Here is a 23,235-nt window from a genome sequence, read left to right on the forward strand (position 1 = left end):
GGCTTAGTGTTCTCACCAGTACCCTCAAATAACCAGAGCCAGCCTATGGGAAGCGTAGCTTCCTATAATAAGAACAAGTACAAGGAAATGGATAGAATGGAAGAATGGGGTCCAGAAGCAACGGAAGTGTGAAGATGTGAGGGCTATGATGAAATGAATGGGAGACCAGGACTAACCACGAAGTGGAAGAGGAGTCACACTCTCTGAGTATCCAGAAGATAAATGAGAATGGCAATTCAGTGGAGGAAACTCTTGAGACTGAACCACAGCAAGAAGAGGAAGAGGAGAAAGAGTAAATGAATGAGAACCCCAATTGAATTGTGTGTAGATTGTGAAGAGAGAGAGAGAGAGAGAGAGAGAGAGAGAGAGAGAGAGAGAGAGAGAGAGAGAGAGAGAGTTTCCTACATGTATATCTATACCACTTGTGTGCCTGGTACCCATAAAGGCAGAAGATGGCATTGGATCCCTTAGAGCTTTAGTCTGGGCCATCTCTCCAGCACCCTGATTGGATTCTTTGTAAGACACAATTAAGACCAGAACTGTACATGGAAGTATAGACAGCTCTACCAAGTTGTAGCAGCAAAGGGAACACAACATTAAAACTAGAGAAGTGTCATTGTCTCTTTGTCTCTGTCTCTCTTTATATATATATATATCTCTGTGTCTGTCTCTGTGTGTGTGTGTGTGTGTGTGTGTGTGGTTAGAACAAACCTTTGACAAACTCTGTCAGACTCTGACCAAGTCCTTAATGTTGAAACTCCAGCCCCTTCCCCATCATGGCCATTGTAAAACTCAGTCACTCATTATATATCATATGTCCTGCTAGCCTGGGCAAGACAGTGTCTAAGAATAAAACTCCTTGTCTAGACAGCTGGAGAAGTGAGTAACTAGGCTTGCATATAGCCTCAGCAATTGCATTTAATATCCTACACCCCAAGTCACCTCTATAAACTCCAAGTATCCCCTTCAGCCTTCACAGATACCTCTTTCCCTCTGCGTCCATTTTTTGATGTTGAAATAAGCAGTCCCACCTGCCAAGGTCAGACTGGTCACTCTTCTGCCTTCTGTCTCTTTAAGCTGCCTCAGAAATCTAACAGCGTGTGTGTGAGTTAGGAACACGCATGGCTCTCTAAGCCTGACAGTGGTCCAGAAGAGTCACACTCAATACATTCAGTAAACACTATTTGGGGCTCTGCTTCAGAAGGCACAGGGCGACTCAAGTAGAAGTGAATGGGGATATTACAAGGGCACTGGAATATGGAGCCCAAAGACAGGTGTGTGGCAGGGATAGAGGAGGGACAGATGGCATTCAAGTGACATTAAAGTGCTCTTGCCATTTTATGGCATCCCTTCTGTTGCTTCTTTGGCCTCCTCCTTTACTCCCACCATCAATGCCGCTCTCTGATCATCTGAGCTACTGTCTCTAAGGTGCTTTCTCCAGCTTCCGGCACCAAGAGAGCCACAGCCAGTCACGTTAACATCCTACCCACAGGCTGCAGAGGAGATTGGGTGACTCGGCTCAGGGACTTGCTAAGTCCTGGAGCACCATTTTCACTGTAGGGTGGAGTTTCTCCCTTATAAGCAGCATAGAGGGGTTCTGGGGAGAGCAAAAGGCTTTTCACAGAATTTGAGAATGGTGCAAAGAAATGTGTTTAATGAAAAGTCGTTGAACTAGAATGAGCTAGCACGTAATGGCTCCTGCCTGGTCTCTGGCCAATAGAAATAGGTCCCCAGTGTCCCATAGAGTTAAACTCACTATACAGATAGCTTTCAGAAATGTGAATACAGTTCTCTTTCTGGCATTTCTCTGAAGAAGCAGGCAGGTCTCTGTCTCTCTTTTTCTCTCTTTCTCTTTCTCCCCTATCTCTCTTTCTTCCCTCGCTTCCTTCCCTTTCCTACACTCTTTTCCCTTCCCCCAGTAAAACTCCCCACATTAAAAAAGTGAATACAAACACAGGTACAGGCTCTGGAGAAACTGACAATGGGCACAGCTGCCATTCAACATCTAACAGTGCATGCCTGGAATCTTCTAGTCTGCAGAGGTAGGTAGGTAGGTGAAGAACTCACTTCTTCAAGTCTCCTGAAACTAGAGTCCTTGACCTCACCAGAGATCCACCTCCTGATGCACGTGGGGACATTTCATTTGGAGCCAGCCTAGTGACCAGAAAGTCACACCCTGCAATATCTGCTCCCGAGGTAAGAACAGAGGGGGTGGGTCTGAGACAGAGAGAACGGGATGTTGGCAGGTTTCTCAGCCAGCATCCTTGCTGGAAACAGGTTCTGCTAGGTGACTACAATATGTTCTTTCAGCTTTACTGAGGACTTCCTATGCCATTTAGCAAGCTGGGATAAATCCTCTCAACTTAAACCAGCTTGGGTGGATTCTTCTTTTTGAAACTCAACCCCCAAGGAAAAGCAGCATGAAGACTATGTGACAGAAAACTCAGGTAGGAGCCTTGCCATCCAACTGTAGCAGAGTGACAAAACACCGACAACCCACATGTTCCTGCCTCAGACCAGGCTCACTCCAGACCCATTATATATCAACAATTGAGCAACAGGGAAATGGTGGCTAGAAAGCTACCCAAGCCTCCCATTTGCTGTGTGTGAGCAGTAGACTCTACGTTATGAGGTCTGGCAGGAACCCAACCACCTTATCTTGCAGAAGAGGGAAAGTGGATGATAAAAGACATTCTTTCAATCATAGGAGGGCTCACATCATCATCACCGCACTAGCTCCCAGAACACACAGGACACTTCATAAATTGTGGTCAGGATGGTGAGGAAGTGTTCCTGGACTTGAATGTATTTTGTCAGTAATTTGAGATCGCAAACCTCCCTTTTCGCCTCAAGCATATGTGCACTGAGCCCCCTCCTGTCCAGTGAGAATTACAGGAAGGCAAAACAGGAATAGTAGTTACTATTATTATAGCCAGGGAGGGAGACAGCAGCCAAGAACCCTCACAAAATACTTGCAGCCATTTTCCCATGAGTCAAACAAATATAAAGGCAATCTCCTAAGGACCAAATTTATTACTGATCGATGAAGTGCTTCCACCATTAGGTGGTAGGCGGTGGTTAATTAGCACAGAGCAGCAGTGCAGATTACATCAAACATTTGTTTTACATTTGAAAACTCTGGAAATGAAAATTAATGGATTCATGCAGGAACAACCCTGTCTGTAGGGGACCAATGGCTCTGAATAGCCTGGCAATTATTCATTTTCCTTTGAATTCGTTTCTGTGATGGGGAGAAAAAGTGATTTCAAGAAGGAAACTGTGTGTGGAAGTCTGGCAGGTTTTCTCCAGAGCTGAATTACTCTTTTGTTTCCTGACTTGTGATACGAGATTGTCAGCTGACACCAGGTGTCTGCAGGCCTTTGGCAGACTGGCCCTGTTCAAACTTGCAGAAGCCAAGTCATGACATGGCTCTGCTCTGGGGCTGGCCACAGAGGGCATGCCGTGGCGGCTGGAAGAGGGTGGGTATTCCGGCCCTCTGCAGGGCAATGGCACTGCGATCTTCACATTTCAAAAGAGAAGGTCACCTGAAGCTACGGGCAGAGGTCCTCTCCAAGACAGGTCAATAGTTAATTTAGTCACCATGAAGATGATGAAGAGGGAGAAAGAACTCAACCAAATGAATGCAGAGCTGGCCTTGAAAACCCAGATCCACCGACTTCCTTTACCCAGTTTCTTACTCCCTAGTCCCAGGGAATACTTCGTATATTCTCAGTGAATGCCTGAGCCACGGATACTCCAGTCTACCCACACTGTCTCTCGCTATTGATAGCTGTAATTTCCTCCATATGTACATGCAATACAATGTGGAGACACTGGATAATGGGATGACTCATGGCCCAGAAGGGACACAGCAGAGCAGGCTAGGATTTTATTACACTATTCAAAATAGTGTGCAACTAAAAACTTATGACTCTTATATCTGAGACTTTCCATTGCATGTTTTCAGGTTTTTGCTGACCAAAGATAACTGGAACCTCAGGTAAGGTTCCATTACATTACATATGCAAACCCAGAAGAGGCACACCTCATGGCTCAGAGGTAGCCCTGTGCCGGGCACAATGAGACCATAGTGTTTAATAAATGATTGTTCACTCATTACAAAACCAGGGGGACCAAAGAAGCAAGTGGAAGAAGATGCCTGGATGGCAACCAACCTCATACAGGTGACATTTGACTTTGCCATTCTTTTATTTTAAAGCGAGTGCGGGGTGCTGAAGCTGAAAGCTGTGACGGGGTGGTCAGCTGAGCTGCTGTCTGAACCGAGGATTTGGGAGGCATCTCAGAGCTTTAAGGGGCTGGGGGTGGAGGGAGGGCAGGCAATGGGACAGGCTAGCAGCCCTGCTGGCAAGATGAATAGAGACAAATGAACATCTTGATTCCCTTCCAGCCAAGCTCAGCCCTCGTTGGCTAGCGGCTTTCTGAAACCAAGCTGAAGATAGGCTTTGTTATATACCATGACATTCTGGGATGACTTACTGAGTATGGTTCTTAATGTAACACTTCACAATCTTAAAACCATCTTTTAGAAATTGGTTATATAGTTTCCTCCCGAGTTAAGTGAATTAGGTGTGCTATGAGGTTCTCTCCATTACCCCCAGCACTTAAATTGTATAAAATTAAATATACATACACAGACATATATACATATGTGTGTACGCACATATACATATATGTGTTATTTCCAGATCTCCTACACTCATACAAGTCAGAGGGCAATTGTGTTTTTCTGTGATTCAGAGAGAAAGAATGTCAAAACCAGGTTGAGAACAATAGTCTCACTCCATCCACTGTTAACAAGTTCCTGCCTGTCATTGTCATATCCAGTGTCATCAGCCAGATGCTGGAGAGCACAATACCAGGAAGGAGAAACAATTGCTACTTCCCAGAGGGTCCAGTGTTGATGCCCCTAAGACCTTTGAGCATTTCTTTCGGAGTGGAAGAGGCCCTTGTTATAAATGCAGAAATCAGAGCCCACACAACCTTCCTCAATGGATCTTCAGTGGCTAGTAAAAAGGAGAGGGATCTGTCCTGGACAATTTAAAATGTCACTGGATTAGTTACTTGTCATTTGACAAAATACTTGACTAAAACCAACTTCAGGTTTATTTTTGCTTACAGTTCTAGGTTATGCAGCCAACCATGACAGAGAAGATAAATACGTCAGTATGAGCTGGAGGTGGATCACATTGTGCTACAGCCGGGAATCAAAGAGTGACAAATGTTGGTTTTCAACTCACGTTCCTCTTTTCATTCAGTCTGGCTTCCTTGTCTGGAACAGTACCACCTGTATTTAAATTGGGTGTCCCACCTCAAAGAACATAATCTAGAAAGATAATGATCAATGTCAACCATCATGGTTGTGTACAATGGTTTGCTTTCAGGGAGTCATGCTAACGACTATAGGCTCTGAGAATTCCTGCCATGAGGATGTGTGCTTTGGACCAATTCTCTGCTCTGAGATCACTAGTACCACCAGCCTCATGAATTCGGCCACAAAGACGACTCAGAAACACCCATATGAAAGACAAGACGTGTTTCAGGGGTCTCTAGAGACCCTGTTGGGGTGGGGGGTCTTTCCAGACTGTTATCTTTGAAAGCCACTCTGAGAGGCAGGTGTCTCACTACAGAAGCATCTCCTTCGCTACTGTGGGATCTGGTGGTCCAGAACAGAACATGCTAGAAACACCAAGAGGTTTTTCCTAAGGGCTCAGATTGAGATAAATTTTGGCAAATTATCTTAATTTGGAGGAACTGTAAATGACTTTTTTAGAGATGAATAGGCCCGAAGAAGTACAATGGTCAGGAGAAAAGTTCATCTGGGTTCTGGGTCAATTCTGACCTTTCCTGAAAGTTAATTCTCTGGAAGCTCTGGACTTGAGGAGGAAAGAGGACTTCAGAGAAAGCCCCTTCCTTCCCCGAGTCTCAGAAGAGAGAGGTGGGGGACCTTGTCTCTGAGACTGCTTGTTTCAGACCAGATTTCTTAGCAAGCAGGTCAAAATGCCATATTGGGGAAGGGGATCATTTTCTGAGCTGCAACACAGGTTTGCCATGCTAGGTGCGTATGATTGGGTTCCTTCCCTGTTCCTCTGCCCCTGGAGAGTAGAAAATTAGTGTGAAAACTCTTACTATGAAATCCTGTAAGCTTTTTATAATGTGTTTCTAATATGTTCAGATTTTTACTTCTGAGAAACTACCTTGTGACCCCTGTCTTCCCAGGATCCCCCAAACCTACTCCTAGCCTGTCTACATATTGCTTACAGTTTATGTCTGAACAACCTCCAAACTCCCAGTGTGAGAGCTTGGTCCCCAGGCCACTGTGATATGTGGACTAGGTGGGAACTAGGCAGTACACTATAATCCTAGCATGGAGAGACCAAAGCAGGAAGACTTGTGAGAGGTCCAGCCCAGCTTAGCTGTATAACCAGGCCAGATCCCCAAACACTGAAGGAATAAAAGGTAGGAAATTAGGTTATCGGACACATGCCCTCTTCAGGACCATAGCCCCTTCTTCTATTTCTTTACTTTCTGACCCTCATTTGGTGAGAAGTGTCTGTTATTATCTAGGAGGTCTTGATAGGGTTTCTTTTCTATGCCAATTAAAGAATTAAAAGGCAGGAGAAATCTCAGATGCGGCTGGCAGCAACAGGTGATAAACTTTACAAAGAACAAGGCTCAGGGAGAGAGATAGTCCCTGTAGATCAGAAAGGCTTTTCCCTTAGACAGATGGAGCTTTTAAGTGTTTCTTGTGGCCGGGGATAAGTTCCCTTCCCTATTTCGAATGGGTTCATTTAGAGAAGAATGAGAAACAGGCCCACAGCTGTAGGTGAACATACTCAGAAGTGGGGAGAGATGGCTGGCAGAGGAAAAGCCCTGCCAGGGCTCTGTCTCAAGTCTGGAGGGTGACGAAGAAGCTATGCATTTGCTATCTCTGACTTTTAGAGACGGCCCGCTTTCCCATCTGTCTGCCTGCTGGGGATCTATCTAGTTTATTCCCTCTGTCACTCACTCCTACGGTGATGTCTTGACTCATCAGGGTTCCCAAAGCAATGAGACCCACCAACCATGTACTGGCCTCAAAAACCTCAGGTACAATCAAACTTCTGCCTTTTAATTTGCTTATCTCAGGGATCTTGTTACAGAAAGAGAATTGAACACAAGCAGTCGCTCTTAGGGTTGGATCGGGAGTGTGGCTATCTGTCCTTGTAGCTCTGCCAATTCTCTTTGTCTCATTCAAGCTTGGGAAATGAACAATAGCTTAAGGGGAGTAGCCTGTAAGCATCACACTTTTTTTTTTTCTGAACAGAAAGGAATTTTCCATGGGGGGTAGAGGCGTGTTCTGACAAGCCTTAAAATTGGACAGGCTCAATCTTAAGACCTGTGTGGGTTTGACTGCAATATACTTCCCTTTCCACCCCTCACATATTTACTTGAAGGCTTCCATGCCCCACATCCAAGTCCCCGGAGCCCGGTGAGGACAGTGTATGATTTTTCCTGTGGCCCACCCTGCTTGGAAGCTTCTCTAACTCATGTGTCACTGCTATCCAGACAGGTGGGAGCTGGTGGAGGTGGGGACCAGTATGAGGTCTGCTTGTGTCTCAGCTTAGAGAAGGTTCAGGAGTGGGCTTGTTGCAGGGAGTCCTCTGTGTTTTTCTACTTCACCTCCTGGAGGGTAGTGGGACCACTATTGGTACGAGGTCATACATGTCTGGTTCTGCAGGCTTGATGTCTTGCAGCTGCCTTCAGGGCATGAGACTCATCCAGTCACTAAGAATGTCCCACCCACAGCTTCCTGCTGTGTTTTCCCTAAGATGAACAGCTCCACTCCCTCCCCCACCTCTTCCAACCTGAAACCCTACCAGGCCAAATTTCTGCTCAACTCACCTGCTTTTTCGGTTGGAACAGGAGGGCGCATGCCTGCCATAGCCACCCTGGTTTGTAGGTGAGAAAGGTCCTCACCGGAGGGAGAAGTCATTTCTTCACTGTGTTGAGACCAGAGAGCATCAGATGGGGCTCTGGAACAGAAGTTCCGGCTCCAAGACGTGTGACAGGTTCCCCTCCTCCACGATGGCAGAGTGAGTCCTCAGTAGGACAGGCTTAGAGATGACTGTGGCAAGGCACCACATCCAACCAGCCACAGCAGCTCCCTGTGTCCAGCGGCCTGAGGTTCCAAGCTCCCCTTCTCTTTGACCAGCAACGCTATCTCATTCCCCCTACTAAGGAGGAAGGAGCTGCCCAGGCTGTGCTCTCAGCTACCATAATGCTCCATACACAGTCCTGGGAGCCACTTGCTTCCCTACTTCCTGCCCCCCTTTCTCTTCTCCCCTTTCCCTGCTTTTCCTTACCTTTTACTTAAAAAACAAAACAAAACCAACCAACTAGCCAAACAAATAGAAAACCTGAATTGTCCAAAAGGACAGGAAAAAGGAGAGATGGAGAGATTCAGTAATCCCTTGTATAGTCTGACAGGGTTAAAAAGTCGTTTGCAGGGCTGGAGAGATGGCTCAGTGGTTAAGAACCTGTACTGCTTTGGAGAAGGACCTGAATTCAGCTCCTAGCACCCACATGCAGGGCATCTAACACTGACTCTTGCCTTCTGCAAGCATCCGCATTTACATGCATGTACCACTATGTAGACATGTAATTACAGATAAAATAAATCTTTAAAAAGTCTATTGACTAAAAAGTCCAAAATTAATGTCTGAAAAATATTTTGATAAAAAGGATCGTAGATGATCTAAACTGTGACTAAGCCCTGAGAAGGAGTCTTCTAGGCTTACACTGGCATGGGGGACAATCCTAGGGTTAGAGTATGTGACTAGGGGTAAGGCCAGTGAGGGGCAGGGGAAGCCTCAGGCATTGCTCATATGCATCACTATTTCATGATATATTAGCTGCTTTTCTGTTGCTGTGATACAGCACATGACCAGAAATGACTTACGGAAGAGTTTAGTTTGTCTTACAGATTCAGAGAGACGGGTATCTACTGTGGCAGGGCAGAGACATGGCAGTAAGTGGCAGGCATGGTGGCGAGAAGCTGAGAGCTTACCGCTTTAACAGCAAGCATGAAGCAGAGTGGGAAAGCTGGAAATGTCGCAAGGCTTTAACCTCTCAAAGCCCATCCCCAGTGACATACTTCCTCCAGCAAGGCCACACCTCCTAAACATCCCCCCACAGTGCAACCAACTAGGAACCGGCTCTACCCATGGGGAACATTTCTCATTCAAGTCACCAAACACACCCCTTATGTTCTCATGCAGGGGGCCCGGCTTCTGTTATTTCTGTGGGGAGACTGGTTATTTTCAAACACGAGATCCCGTGCTTTGTGGCTTCATTTTTCTGAGAACACAGGTGTTCCCTTTAGCAAGAACTGACTTGTTTCGGAAATAGTTTGGGGCCATGAATCCAGAGTTATTTGGAGACAAAGTTTTGGTTGTAGAGTCCTGGAAGAGCTAGTTCTGTGACCTCGCTTCAAATTACAGAAAAGTTTTCACTTCTAAAGAAGACACTCAGTGGAAAAGTGATGGGCTAGGAGGAAAGAAAAGCACCGAGGCTTTCTCTGGTGATAAGGCTGGACCCATGGCCTACTATTTAGACAGTTCTCAAGGAGCCATCTCCGCCTGCTTCACAAGCTGATGTGCTTCAAGCATATATGGAAAAAGTGAGTCTTGGGAGAACCCATAGAGACAGTTGACCTGAGCTAATGGGAGCTCAGACTCTAGACAGACAGCTAGGGCGCCTTCATGGGACTGACCTAGACCCTCTGCATGTAGATTACAGTTATATGGCTTGGTCTGTTTGTAGGGCCCCTAGCAGTGGGATCAGTACGTTTCCCTGGTGCTTGAGCTGACTTCTTTTGGAACCTGTTCCTGTGGTGATAATATTCCCCATGCAGGGATGCCTTGCCCAGCCTTGATGCAGCGGGAAAGATTGGTCCTGCCTCCATGTGACATGATATACTTTGTTGACTCTCAGGGGAGGCTTGCCCCTTTCTCAATGGAAAAGGAGTAGAGAGGGGGTGGATAGATGGGATGTGGGGGAAGGAACAGGAAGAGAGGAGGGAGGGCAAACTGGTATTCAAAATAAATGAAAAAATTAATAGAGAAAATAATAGGTAAGTCTTGGTCATACACCCCTGCCACATTCAGCTATATTGGCTACTATATTCTCTCTCCTGCCTCCCTTTAGGCTGGCACTCTATAGTAGCTGATTCTTTCCTACAAGACACCCTGCCGAGCTCTCCAAGAGGAGCATGTACTCTAAAACGCTTCCCAGCTCCGTTTCATGGAAATGCCCCCAGAAAAGCAAGACCAAGTCTACAGACCCTGAAAGACAAAACTGCAAGCACAAGAATGCATTGTGAAGATGGATAATGTCACATGCCAGGACAACTCCAGATGACCAACTGTCTGCAGGCAAGGGTAAGGTGGGTTCCAAGAGCAAGGGGAAACATCCCTCATATTAGTTCATTCAGAGGGAACTTTGAACAACTTGAGGCAGTGGCAGTAACTGGTCTCAGGAAGTACAAAGGCACCGTCCTCAGTCTAGAATGACCAGGGAGGTCAGTGCTCACTCTGGATGAAGAAGTTGACACTGAAGCTGAAGAGAAAGGACAGGGAGGTTTACTTGGTGGCAACAAAAACATTGATACTTGGTTTATTCCTGGGAGCTAGGGGTGTTCTAGGAAGATTAGGAAAGACATTTGAGAAGTAGAAATAATGGGAGTAGAAATTCTGGAATATTTACTGAGTGACTACAGCTACCAAGAGATATGCCAGGTACTTAGGAAGTAAAGGTAGGGGAATTGAAGACCCCAGAGACACCCTCACTGAACAGAGTTTATAGCAGGGGATGGGAAGCATCAGATGTCTCCAGTGGGAAATCCCTAAGGGGATGATGACTCTCAATGCTTAAGCATGGCTGTGTGGGGACAAGTTAGTTCATTCACTTTAGGAAGCAGGTAGGACAATCAAGTCTGCTGAAAGTGACACACGGGTAAAATACATAAGACCAGGGATTTGAAAACCCCTGGATTTTTTTCAAGACAGTGAGACCAGCAAATAGCAGAAAAGGAGAAGGTGGGTGTGTGCCTTTGCCTCCAGATGGCTACACCTACTGATCCTCGCTCATAAAGGATGAAGGACATGCTGTGAATCCCACACCTACTATCTCCATTCATAAGGAATGTAGATGAAGGAAACATTGTGAATCCCTTCCAGATGTCTAATTCTACATGAAATGAGGATTGAAAACACTTGTGGTTAAAACCTAGGGAAAACTAGGAACCTTGAAATAAATTTCAAAAGCCCCAGACCATTCACAGAATAGCCAAAATCCTTGCACAAAACAATCCCTGTGAGCTCACTGGTCTCAAGCCCAGGTCTCCCACTGTGGGAGTAGTCTTTCCACCATTGAAGCACTTAGTGTTGGGATTGGAGGGAGAGAGCATAAGATCTAGGAACCCAGTAAATGCTAGTGGGGTGTTCTGGAAGCTTCACAGATGAAATGGATCCCAGGGATAACTGTGCCCATGGCCTGCTGCATAAACATAAGCTTGGAGCTAAGGAAAGACATGGGTACCCATGTTCACAACGTCTTTGGTATTCTGGAAGTGGTTACCAAGTAGTAGCCCTCCTGGTGCTATGCCCATGCTTTGCCAAGTTGTCAAATCTGCTGCTGCAGATAGACTCACACAAGTATGCAAACTGAGACAGGAAGATCAAGCTCAGGGTCAAGACTGTGGGGATTGCTTCAGCCCCTGCAAGGATTTCTTTAATGACTTAGGGAAATGAAGGCAGCCCTCAAGGATTCAGCCATTCCCTCCCCAAGGCCCATTTGAAAGAAAAAACACTGCCCCCTCTGTGTGTGTGTGTGTGTGTGTGTGTGTGTGTGTGTGTGTATCACAGATAGGCTCTCAGTAGTGGCCTGAAGCTCTCTGAGTAGGCTATGTTCACTAGCCAGTAAGCCTCAAGGACTGACCTATATCGATCTATTTGGATCTGGGATTACCAGTGTGGTCCATCATGACTGATTTTTGCTTTGTTTTTCTTTGCTCTGCTTTGCCTTGGTAAATTGGGTTCTAGAGATTGAATTTAGATCCTCTGGCTTGTGGGACAAGGATTTAACTGACTGATCTGTCTCCACGGCTCACAAATACCCTTTAAACACTCTGACCAAAGACTGGGTAACTAGAGAAACAATTACATTAATTTAAATTAAATAGAAATGGAAAATGTAGAAGACAGCACAAAGAAAATAGGATTGTTAGAGAGTTTTTAGGTGATTAATAATGCAGTGTTTGGAAATGTTCTTGAGTATCTTGGTTATCACAATAAACGTTCGCTGAATCTCACCAAGTTGTGTTTCTTCCTGAGATCAGTGTGCACATCTCTCTAACCTAAGAACAGGTACTTTTAGGAGTCCACAGGAAATGACAGTTAAAAGGGTTAGTGTGACTCTGCATAGACACCTGCTCCTTTGAACCAAGAGCTCTTCATAGTTGACTATGAACAGCCCCCTTCTCCACCCGCTTTTGATATAATTTGAATTTGTTAAATATTGAAAAATAGCTTCTGAGGATTTGTGGTCTGCCCTGAAAACTCCATTCATATTTTGATAGCCAGTTTCTGGTCTTCTGAAATAGTCCACTATCCACCAAACAGCTTTGATACCCTTTCCCCACCCTTGCGTGAAAGTCAAAGTTGAGAAAGCAGACCTTGTTTGCCTTCATCCCTTAAATCACTGACTAGAGTAGAGGGTGTGCATCTTGCCAGGCAAATCCCTATGAATCAGGCACATGCTAGGATGTCTTTCTCTAGTAGATAGAAAAGAGGAAAGCCATGTGATCGGAGCACCAGAACTCAGTCCCAGGATATCTGTCTTGGAAGTAAGAAATTGGGAGGGATACTCACTTCTAGATACAGTCCAGATTCCTTGAAAGGAGTGCTTTTGGACACTACCCAGCATTCACTCTTACTACCCCCAACACACATATTCCTACCTGACATACATACATGCATGCACTCATAAGCACACTCACATACAAACTCACGTGGCCCTCAGACACTGACACTCCTAACACACAACACTCAAACATATACTTGGGTGCAGTCTTATACATTCCACAGACACACATAAATTTAACTCTATTTAACATAGCCATACCCACATACACACTAGCACACACCCCAACCACAACCACTTTCATGTATACATACAGGCACACATTCATACACCCCTTCCTATATAGCACTCACCAGCTCATTCTGTAACCATCCCATCCCCTTCTTTATACCGAGCTACACATATGAATAAGATTTGCCTACATGTCTTCATCTCTATGTAACTCAACAATCAGGGGCTCAGCCGAGAACTGAATTCCCAGTTTGAAGATTCTCAGAGTCAAGAAGTAAGTGTTACCTTTGTCAATATAGCCATCATCTTCCAAGGGCCACAGAGAAGCCCCACATTACCATGATTCTCCCTGTTCCTGGGCAGTTACTGAGATATGCTCCTTCTTCCTTCCCAAGCTCTCGTAGTCACACCACATACTCCTGAAATGCACTCTAGTCTAAGCTTGGTTTTTCTACTGATTTGGACTCCAGTTTGGTCTCTGCTTCTAGTTTCTTCTCATTGACTTCTAAATTTTACTAAGTTTGAAGGCCCCATTTTCACCAGTCACCTAAGATAACCAGTCTAATACACCTTCCCTGGGGTTAGATGGATGAGATACAAAGGGAAAGAAAAATCCCATACTTCCCACTTGGGACTGCATAAATAGAACAAGACAACATCAGCATCTGGACTTTGTGACAAGATACAATGGATAGTGCCTGCATACTGAGACAGTCCAGCTTTGGGACATATAAAAGAATCCATCTACCTAGTGAAATGACACATCTGACAGGATCACAGAGTTGAATGACCCAGCCATCTGATTTGGAGAAAGAACACTGAAAAATTGAACTAGCCTCTGAGACATGCTCTGGCCTGTGCATCCTCTGTGATGGCCTTTGTGATGTCATATAGACTTAGTATTTTCCATTGCACTGACTTCTGTAATATTAGATTAGCATGTGTCTCCCATTGCACTTGGCTCTGTGACATTCCATTGGCCTGTATGCCCCATTGCACTTGGCTCTGTGACATCACATTGGCCTGTGTAGCCCATTGTACTGGCCTCTGTGAATTACATTAGCTTATGTCTTCCATTGTACTGGCTTCTATGGCATGCATTGGCCTGTGTCTCCCACTGAACTGGCCTCTGTGATATCACATTGGCCTGTGTCTCACATTGCCCTGGCCTCTGTGTTGTCACATTGACCCTTTAGTTCACATTGCACTAACTTCTTTGGTTAAAAATGACAATATCCAATGCAAACAATGTGGTTTGACTTCTTAAGTAGGATCCAGGTGGAACAGAGAACACTATGACATCACTGAAGTGTCCACATGAATTGGTGGGTAGAGGAAAGACCCATGGGCCTCATGCCTTAGGACAGAGACTCAAGCCCAGATTCTCCAGGACATGTCACAGATGAGAAGACCATCATCCTTCCTGGTATCTTACATCGAAATATATATTGAAAACCCTGCTGCTTGACTATCCCCTGCTGCCTGTCTTATAGCTAACTCTTGTGTCCATGACACCTACAGACAGTCACAAGCACGGGAGAGTTGATGGAGTCATGAATTCATCTGAGGTCTATTTAGAACAGAAAATATATCCTCCATGGAATAATGAATGCAACAACAGTGACCAGTGACTCCTAGGACACTCACTGAGTCGATGCATTGTCAGAGGGCTGATCATCACATGGAGTAGACTGACAACCCCTAGCTTTTTGACCATGTCATCAGGCATAAGAAGCTAAGACATAATGTGCTTCTGCAGGGTTTTCAAAATAAGACACACAACACTGGCCACAGGAATTGTAGTCAGGCTGCTAACTCTAAATACAAGCTGTGATCCTTGTGTGCTACATACTGATCTGCTAGGCAATAGTAGCATGATTATTATGGGAGCAACCAATCACTTTCTGATTGCATTTGAGGCCTTTTCCATAGAACAGAATTTGTGCCTACTGCTGCAAACATGATCAAAAGCCCATGACTAAGGAAATCATAGTCTCTGTTAGAGAGTCTACTACTGCTGCTTTGCTAAATAGGAATATTCTCAAATTCTTTTCTAAATATTTGTTTATACGCACAGATTAATTCTGTTATCAACCTTGGTCAGAGATGCTTTTATTTGCAGTGAGCAGTAGTTAATGCAAGTGATGAGTAGTTGTGCAAGTGATGAGACTAAGCAACTGTTGAATAGTCAGTTCCAATTTAGGCATCTGCATCACTCCATCCCAAGGCTCAAGGAACATTCTGGAAGAGAGGACAGAAAGAAGGTTAAGAGCCAGAGTAAAGAGAGTAGTGTTAGCAAGTGGTGTCTTCTGGACATGACACTGTACTTTGAATTCATAGAAGCTCTTGTTACCTGCACAAGATTGAGCCCATAACACTGCATTGTGGAATGGAGAGGGGCTCATGAGTCCCCACTCTCCCTGAGGAGGTATCAGTTAATGGTTGCTGAGGGAGGAAGAGTTGTCTTCCATCAGCGGTGTAGCCTCTGGTAAGTTGTCTTTGCTTGAGTAAATAACCCATGTTCATTCAAGCAACCATGATTAAACTCAGTGCATCACCAAAACCCCCATAAAAGTAGAGGAAGGAGTCATTGAGAAGAATGAAGAGTTCAGTGGGAATGGAAGGGGAATAGAAGGGGTTATGGAATGAATATGATCAAGACACATTATAGACATGCATGAAATTTTCAAAGGGAAAAATTCACAGACAGAAACAAGGCTGGGTGAGGGAAGGTCAGGGAGTTATTTAATATGGACACAGTTCTATTTGGGAAGATGGGAAAGTTCTAGATGTGTGTGGTGGTGATTATAGTACAGCAAGGTATATGTACTTACTGCTACTGAATTGGACTCAAAATCATCAGCAAAACTTTAAGTTGTGTATAACGCATAATTCACAACAAAATTTAAAGAACTTATTCTCTCAGTGGTAAAATAATAAGGAAGGTGTTTTCAAGATGATTCTTACGTGTCTACAAATTGTTCCTTGGTGAAATTTAAAGCCACCCATGTAATCAGTGACAATCTTAATGAGCAACTCGTTTTCCTTTATACAAATCAATTATCTCTAAAACTAAAATTGTAAAATGTATAAAAAATTTCCAAGTAAGTAACAAGGTCTAAATGGCTCAAAATAATAACTGTGATCATGAGGGTGTGGGAACAGCAAGAACGAGCTTGAGGAACAGAGGTTCCGTGTGACCTTAGGTGGGGCACTTGGCTGCTCTGTCCCTGGGGACATCACCTTACTTCTAGGGATCAGCTACAAGGTAAGGCCTATGCTCTGACCAGCAAAATGAGTTGGGCTAGATGTTGGTGTCCTTTCCGTGGCTAGCATGTGACCATCAGAGGCAGTCCTGGCTCTGGCAGGCAGCAGGTCTTCCCTTTGTAGCAATGACTCGAGTGTTAAGTTTTTTTTCTTGTTCTGTGGCTCTCACTGAGGACTTCACAATTATCCTGCTGTGCATTGTCCCCCCCTGCCAACACTTTTCTAACATGCCAGCCCCTCGATCCATAAAGGATGATTTTGTTTTTGGAAGAGGAAGGTCAACACTAAATCCATGCTGACTCGGGCTTGTTTCATGGAGACAATAAGTCATTTAGGAATGGCTTCCTTGAAAACAGAAACAGAAAAAAAATGATGTCAGATCCGATGCCAAGGATGCCATGCCTCAGAGCATGCCTGAGCTTTCTTTCCTGTCAGGAGGGGAAAACAGATATGAATGTCTGACATTGAACAAGGGACACAATGGCTTCTCTGTGCTGCCAGCAGCAACCTCTGTGTGGCTCTGTGGTCAGGATGCTCAGCGTTGTGTGGACAGGCAGTGACAGGGTTTGGGGAGGGCCTCAATTTCCAGAGGAACAGCTGAGGAGCAGGAGGAGAGAAGGCTTTGTGTCAGGCACATGAAATGATGCCAGCTCAGGCCACCTCAGAAGATGGGCTCTTCAAAAGCCAGAGGCTGTCAATGGGAAGCCAAAGTCTGGGGTGGTTTGTGAAGGTAGGCCAATGATATGTGATGTGTAGCCTGTCTCTCTCTCTCTCTCTCTCTCTCTCTCTCTCTCTCTCTCTCTGTATACACATGTGCATGTGTGAGTGCGTATATGTGCCAGTGTGTGTGTTTACTCTGCCAACTGCCAGAGCAATGCATCTTCTACTGTAGTGGAAGCCACTCGCTTGGTAGCTGTCATAGACTCTGACTCTAGATGCTGATTAACAGTAGGATGTTTTTCAGAGACTGCCTTGGACCCAATGGAGACAGGGCCAGTGAACAACCTACCAAGAAGGGACTGTTGAGTTGTGAATCCACCACCAGTCACAGGGAGCCATGAGCAGCATGGCCTCTAGCCTGCCGTGTACCTGGAAGAGACACTGGACTAGGCTTTCCTGCTCCTATATCTATTACTCGCTGGATGGAGTATGGCCTCATGAAGGAAGTGTGGGCTTGATCAAGGGGATTGTCTTCAGGCAAGACAGCTTCGCAGAGCGATGGCCAAGAGAGATCTCTGGCAGCTGTGAGAACAAGCCTTAATTCCTGAAAAGGAGCCTGGGCCTCATGACAGAGAATAACAGCGTGTCTGTGTGTGGGGTGTGAGCAGAGCGGGCATGAGCTTTCGTCTGTTTTCTGTTGCTGCAATTAGATGCCTGAGGTTTAAAAAGAAGTCTGTTTAGTTCATACTTCTGAAGCTAGAAATCAGTTGACTCCATCTGTTGAGCTTCTAATAGCTCCCTCTAACCCCCTTCTGCAATATAACATAGCAAGTGGCACACCCAGTGATGGAGGCACGTATAAGATGGAGGGACCATGAGACGAAGCAGGAAGCCAGGGACTGAGAAGGGGACTGTCTGGCAGCATTCCACTCTTGTCGGGACTCACCAACGCTCCGTGGAACTAAAGGAATTCCTTCCGAGGGTGTTGTGCCAGGGATCAGGCAGTCTTCCATTAGGCCTAGTTCTCAGCTCTTAGTGCTGTCACCCTGGAGACCGGGTCCCAGCATGGTACCCTTTGGGGATACACTGTAGCAGAAGGGTCAGAGAAAGGGAAGAAGGAAGAGGGAGATGTCTATAACATGAGGTGGCACGATGGTAGGACTAACAAGGTCGATGCTTCAACTTTTTTCTTTTGCAATATTATCTTTACCCATTTTTAGTCAATCTGAAGATCACATGTACATAGATAACTTTAATAAATTGCACAGTGTTATACAATTATAAGATGGTGCTGTTGAGACTGATGGCTGGGAGGCCAGCATGGGACTGATCCAGACCCCCTGGATGTGGGTGTCAGTCAGGAGGCCTAGGCAATCTATGGGGTCTTGGGTAGCAGATCAGTATTTATCCCTGGCATACCAATGGACTTATGTGCCCATCCCACAATGAGGGATGTTCTCTCAGCCTGTACTCTTGTGGGGAGGGCCTAGGCCCTGCCCTGAACGAAATGACAAACTCTGGAGATCCCCCATGGAGGGTCTCACCCTCCCTGGGGAATGGAGTGGGGATTGGGTGAGGGGCTGGGAGGGGGAGGACTGGTGGGAGGGTGGGGGAGGAGGGAAGGGAGAGGGAACCACGGTTGACATGTGAAGCAAGCTTGTTTCTAACTTAAATTTAAAAATCTTTTTTAAAAAATGACGCTGTTGTATGATTCTCAATCAAGAAGTCCTCCTGGAAAGTGTTGAGCTCTGAAACCTGGAGGCTAATAGTTATCAAACTCAAACAAACAGCTGAGCAAGATCAAGCAGACCCCCCAGGCCATCTCTAGAACATCTGGAGCTGCAGGTCTGGATTGGAAGTGGAGAGCCTGCAATTCCATCAAATTCCCAGGAAGCATGGATGCTGCAAGTCCATGCACCGTACTTCTCAAGGCACAAAGTACCACCACTTACTCCCATGACCACTGATGTAGAAAACTTCGTGTTTTGACTAGGTAGACCACTGGGTGCTTAGATATTTGGGTCATCTTATTCTTGGTGTGTCTGTGAGGATATTTGGAATGGAATTGATTAGATAAGCTGGGTAAAGCAGATGGCTTCCCTCAGCTTAAGTGGCTGTGTAAAGAAGATGGCTGCCCCCAACCTAAGTGGGTGTCTTTTCCTTTGTGAGAGAACTGCATGAGTCAAAAGCTGAGTCATAGAAAGCCAGCTGTCTCAATGACTGTCTTCCCCTGCTTTTGGGCTCAGACCAGGACTGCAACTAGACCACTGGTTCTTCTGGGTATCTGATTTGCAATTTGTGAATCTTGGGACTTCTCAGTGTTCACAACTGGGTAATCTAGTCCCTTTTTATTAATCAAATAATCAGTTCATTGGTCAATTGAGACAGGGTCTTACTATGTAGCTCAGGATGTCCTTTATCACACATCCTCCTGCCTCAGCCTGGGATTTTAAGTTTAATATCATATATCTATTAGTACATGTATACGTACAACAGTATATATATATATACACATATATATGACATATAGTCATACAGAATAGTATAACAATTAGTATCTACTTACATGTAATATATCCCCTACATGTTATATATTCTTAGTATATATTATTAATAGTATGTATTAGTTATATGTATACTATATATAATAGTATGTATATACATAGAACATATTAATGTTATTTGTAATGTACATGTATCTACCTGTTCAGCCATTTCTCTTGACACCCCTGACTAATTAATACAGCCACACATCTCAGACTATTGATACATTTAAACCAGAAGGCATTGGAAGTGGATTAGCGTTAGTGTTAAGCATAAGAAAGTGTGATGAACCCAGCAGGCAGACAGCTGTCCCTAAGATGGACAGATATTGTTTCTGAAGGACTCTGAGTGCCAGGATTACTCTGGGCTTGAGAGAAATCCAGGGCTGTCAGACAGAATGGCTAGGCACTCGCAGTCCTGGACAATGAGTTCTGTGTTATCTAGGAAGATGTGACCCGAGATAAGAGAAGTGCTCATTCCGGGCCTGCAGAGTGATACGTGCAAAGTCCAGGTGTGGCCTCCATTGCCGGCTCTTCAGATGTCAGATCATGGCTCTCGCAGCATTTCTCCTGGAAGGCTACCTGCTCTCCTGAACTCTCCTTCCCTTTCTCCCTTGTGACTCCTTCCAACTAGCTGTGTCTACCTCCAAACCCCTCTGAGGTGTGCTGGTCAGATAGCAGCACTGTTCTTGGACAAAACCTGAGCTACTTGCCCATGGACCAGCAATAGCCTATGGTCCTCAACCCCAGAAATACCTGTCCATTCTGTATTTCAAGCTTGATCCCAATGGAGGATGACATGAGTTTTATTGGCCCAAATTCCAAGTAAGTCAGGCCTCTTGTGCTCAGCTGTTTAACAGCTCCCAGGATCAGTATAGATCCAGAACAATGGGTGTCACGTAAGTTCAGGGACAACATCTTCCTGAATCCACACATGCTCCTGGAAACTTCTCATCATCACTTGCTCTCAGCCAAAAGACTGAGAAGTGTTGAAAACTTCTAATCTTGGTGATGCTTGAGGCAACTTAGAGATAATGAGCCTCTGTCTGTTTGGAAGAAGACACCATCTGGAGTTGAGATACCCCTCTGTTGAGTCCCTTTTGGATACAGTAGGGCTTTTAGTCTGTCGACAAAAAGGAATTTAACAAAATGTATCTTCTAATGCTAGTGAACTACGTTCAGGGGGCAGTTCTGTTCAGGTCAATGTGCGAGTTAACTAGTGTTCATGACTCTGTTCTTAGCCAAGGTAGAGGCACATCACCTGTCTGTATGACAGAGCAGTACAGTGGGAATTGAGGTGACAGTAATTGTACTCATTGCCGTCTGGATAAAGTTAGGTGAGATGTATGGAAGGACCACATGGATCCAAAGAGGACAAGCCACGGATGGCAGTGGGTTGGGTTTCTATAGTGGTGACAGGGAGCAGAGCAACTATCCCATCCTTGTTTCTGTCACCACTGTCACCAAACCTACATGGTACTGATCTGAATGAGACGTTAGCTTAGCTGTGCTTAGCTGCTGTGTCTGGGAAGTTGTGCTTTAGAATTTAGCTTTCAGGGAATTAGATGTGGTGACATGATCAGATTTGGAATGAGGCCGGGAATGGAGGCAGAGGAGACTTTCCTGGGAAAGAGACCCTCTTTGTGTCCTCTTCTTGTGGGGGAAGCACCAGGAAGATGCATAGATCTTCATGAAGGTACTTCCAGGGAGGAACAAGATTCCCAGAGCAGCCTGATATCACAGTACTTGTGGGGAGGGTGCCACCCAGCCTTGAGTTGCCCCTGGCCCCACTCTCTCTGGTGTGTGTGTGTGTGTGTGTGTGTGTGTGTGTGTGTGTGTGTGTGTGTGCGCGCGCGCGCGCGCACCTTCAGACAGTATCTTACCCCAGACTGGTCTTGAACGCAGATCTTCCTTCCCTAGTTTCATGAGAGCTGAGATTCCAAGTGTGTTTTACCACACCAGGCTTCTATAATTGGCTTTCCGAACAGAATCAAGACTTAGAATGAAATGCTTGGGAATATAATTAAAAATATTTCTAAGACTGTTTAGATTCTTGAATTGCTTTCCCAAAGGAAAGGCCAGGCAGCTTTCTGCCTCTGACTGACTGACTGTGTATTTGGAACCCAAGGTCTCATGCGTGCTTGGTTGGCACTTCAGCACTGAGCTATGTCTCTAGTCATGCTGTCTTTCTGTGCAACTTGTCTCTACCTAGGCAGCTAAGATTCTTGGATCCAATAAGAAATAGCCGTTTTCCTAACAGACTCCTAACCCACAGATATTTATAAAGCAGATTTTTATTCACCCGCTGGGCTTGTGTAAGCTTCAGTTTTAGGAGTTTTCTGTTAAGAACCTCGTCATTTGAGACAGCGATAGTAGATGTGACACCTACTGACACAGATTTTTTTTAGCTGTTGGTTATTATTATTCTTGTTTCCTACACTACTGGTCACGGCTACCTATACATGTGTCTGATCTAGCCAGCACACACCACAAACTCAAGAATAAAGGGTATGGATGCAGCCTGGGATGTCTTTGTACGGCTTTTCTGATTGGTACAGCAGTAGGGCACTAAAATGCTTTCACGTATGCCCAGTGCAGCGATCCAATCAGTTGGCATATCCACCACCTTAACCTTTGCTTTTGCTTTTCTTTTGTAGTGAGGCCATTCAGGAACCGGTCTCCTTGCTGCTCTGAGATGTGTAGTCCCTTACTGTGCACTACAGAAAGTCTCATTGGTACATCAGGGCAAACAGAATGGGATCAATGAAAGCAAATCCCTTTGGCCAAAGGAAGGCCTTTATAGAGCTACCCTGGGAGAGCCTGCCCTTGGTGGATGGCCATACTGCATTTTGATAATCCCTATGTCTCACTACTATGGATGCAAATCCAAAAAGACATGGGGTCCCCAAACTTCCTGAGCAGAACTTGCTTTTCCAATTCCCTTGGAGATGTCACAGTGCATCCCAAGTGATCTAGGCTCAGTATCACTGGGAGGATGTACATTAAGTTTGATCTTCCTGTTTTTGGGTGTTTAGTGAGCACCAAAGCTCAAGGCCACTTACACATACAGCTTTATTTCTGTGTTGACACACAGCCTGGAGCATCTTTTCACTTTTCAGGCAAAAGAGAAGACTCTCTGGCTCTGGTGCACTCGGGGTCCTGGTTATCAAGGTAATGAGCCTGAATGAATTGGTGGTTGATAACTCATCCACTGCTCTGGGAGCTGTATTAACTCAGCAAGGCTGTCAAAGACCAGTGAGTAGATGCCTCTTCCAGTGCTCGGAATGGCTCACTGTGCCCTGGGAGCATGGTTTCTGCTCCAGAGAGCAATTGCCTCTAATCATCCAAAAAATCAGACCAGTGTCTTTATAATTCTTGACTGCTTCGGGACAAAGGTGCTGCAGCATTAGTAGCAGCTACTGCAATGGCACTTAAACATTGATGATTGTTCTAAATCGCCTGTTAAAGAGAACAGCCAATGCCCCAAAATCATTTTAAATAAAGGCAGATTGCCAACTCCCTAGTCTCCTTTGTCATTCTTGGCTTTTTCGTAGCTCTCTCCTTTCAAGGGAACTCCAGTTTGCTGCACTGGTGCTTCCTGCCCAGCCTCTTT

The 23,235-nt window shown here is 45.3% G+C and overlaps 1 long non-coding RNA gene across 1 annotated transcript; it reads left to right on the forward strand.

The window, feature by feature from the left end:
- Positions 1-16,833: 16,833 nt before the first annotated feature.
- Positions 16,834-18,360, forward strand: LOC121133284. Its single transcript, XR_005870104.1, has 2 exons — positions 16,834-17,149; positions 17,384-18,360. It is a non-coding gene; the product is annotated as an uncharacterized LOC121133284 (long non-coding RNA).
- The last annotated feature ends 4,875 nt before the right edge of the window (positions 18,361-23,235 follow it).

The sequence above is a fragment of the Mesocricetus auratus genome, unplaced genomic scaffold (assembly GCF_017639785.1).
Source record: "Mesocricetus auratus isolate SY011 unplaced genomic scaffold, BCM_Maur_2.0 Super-Scaffold_100021, whole genome shotgun sequence".
Classification (NCBI taxonomy): domain Eukaryota; kingdom Metazoa; phylum Chordata; class Mammalia; order Rodentia; family Cricetidae; genus Mesocricetus; species Mesocricetus auratus.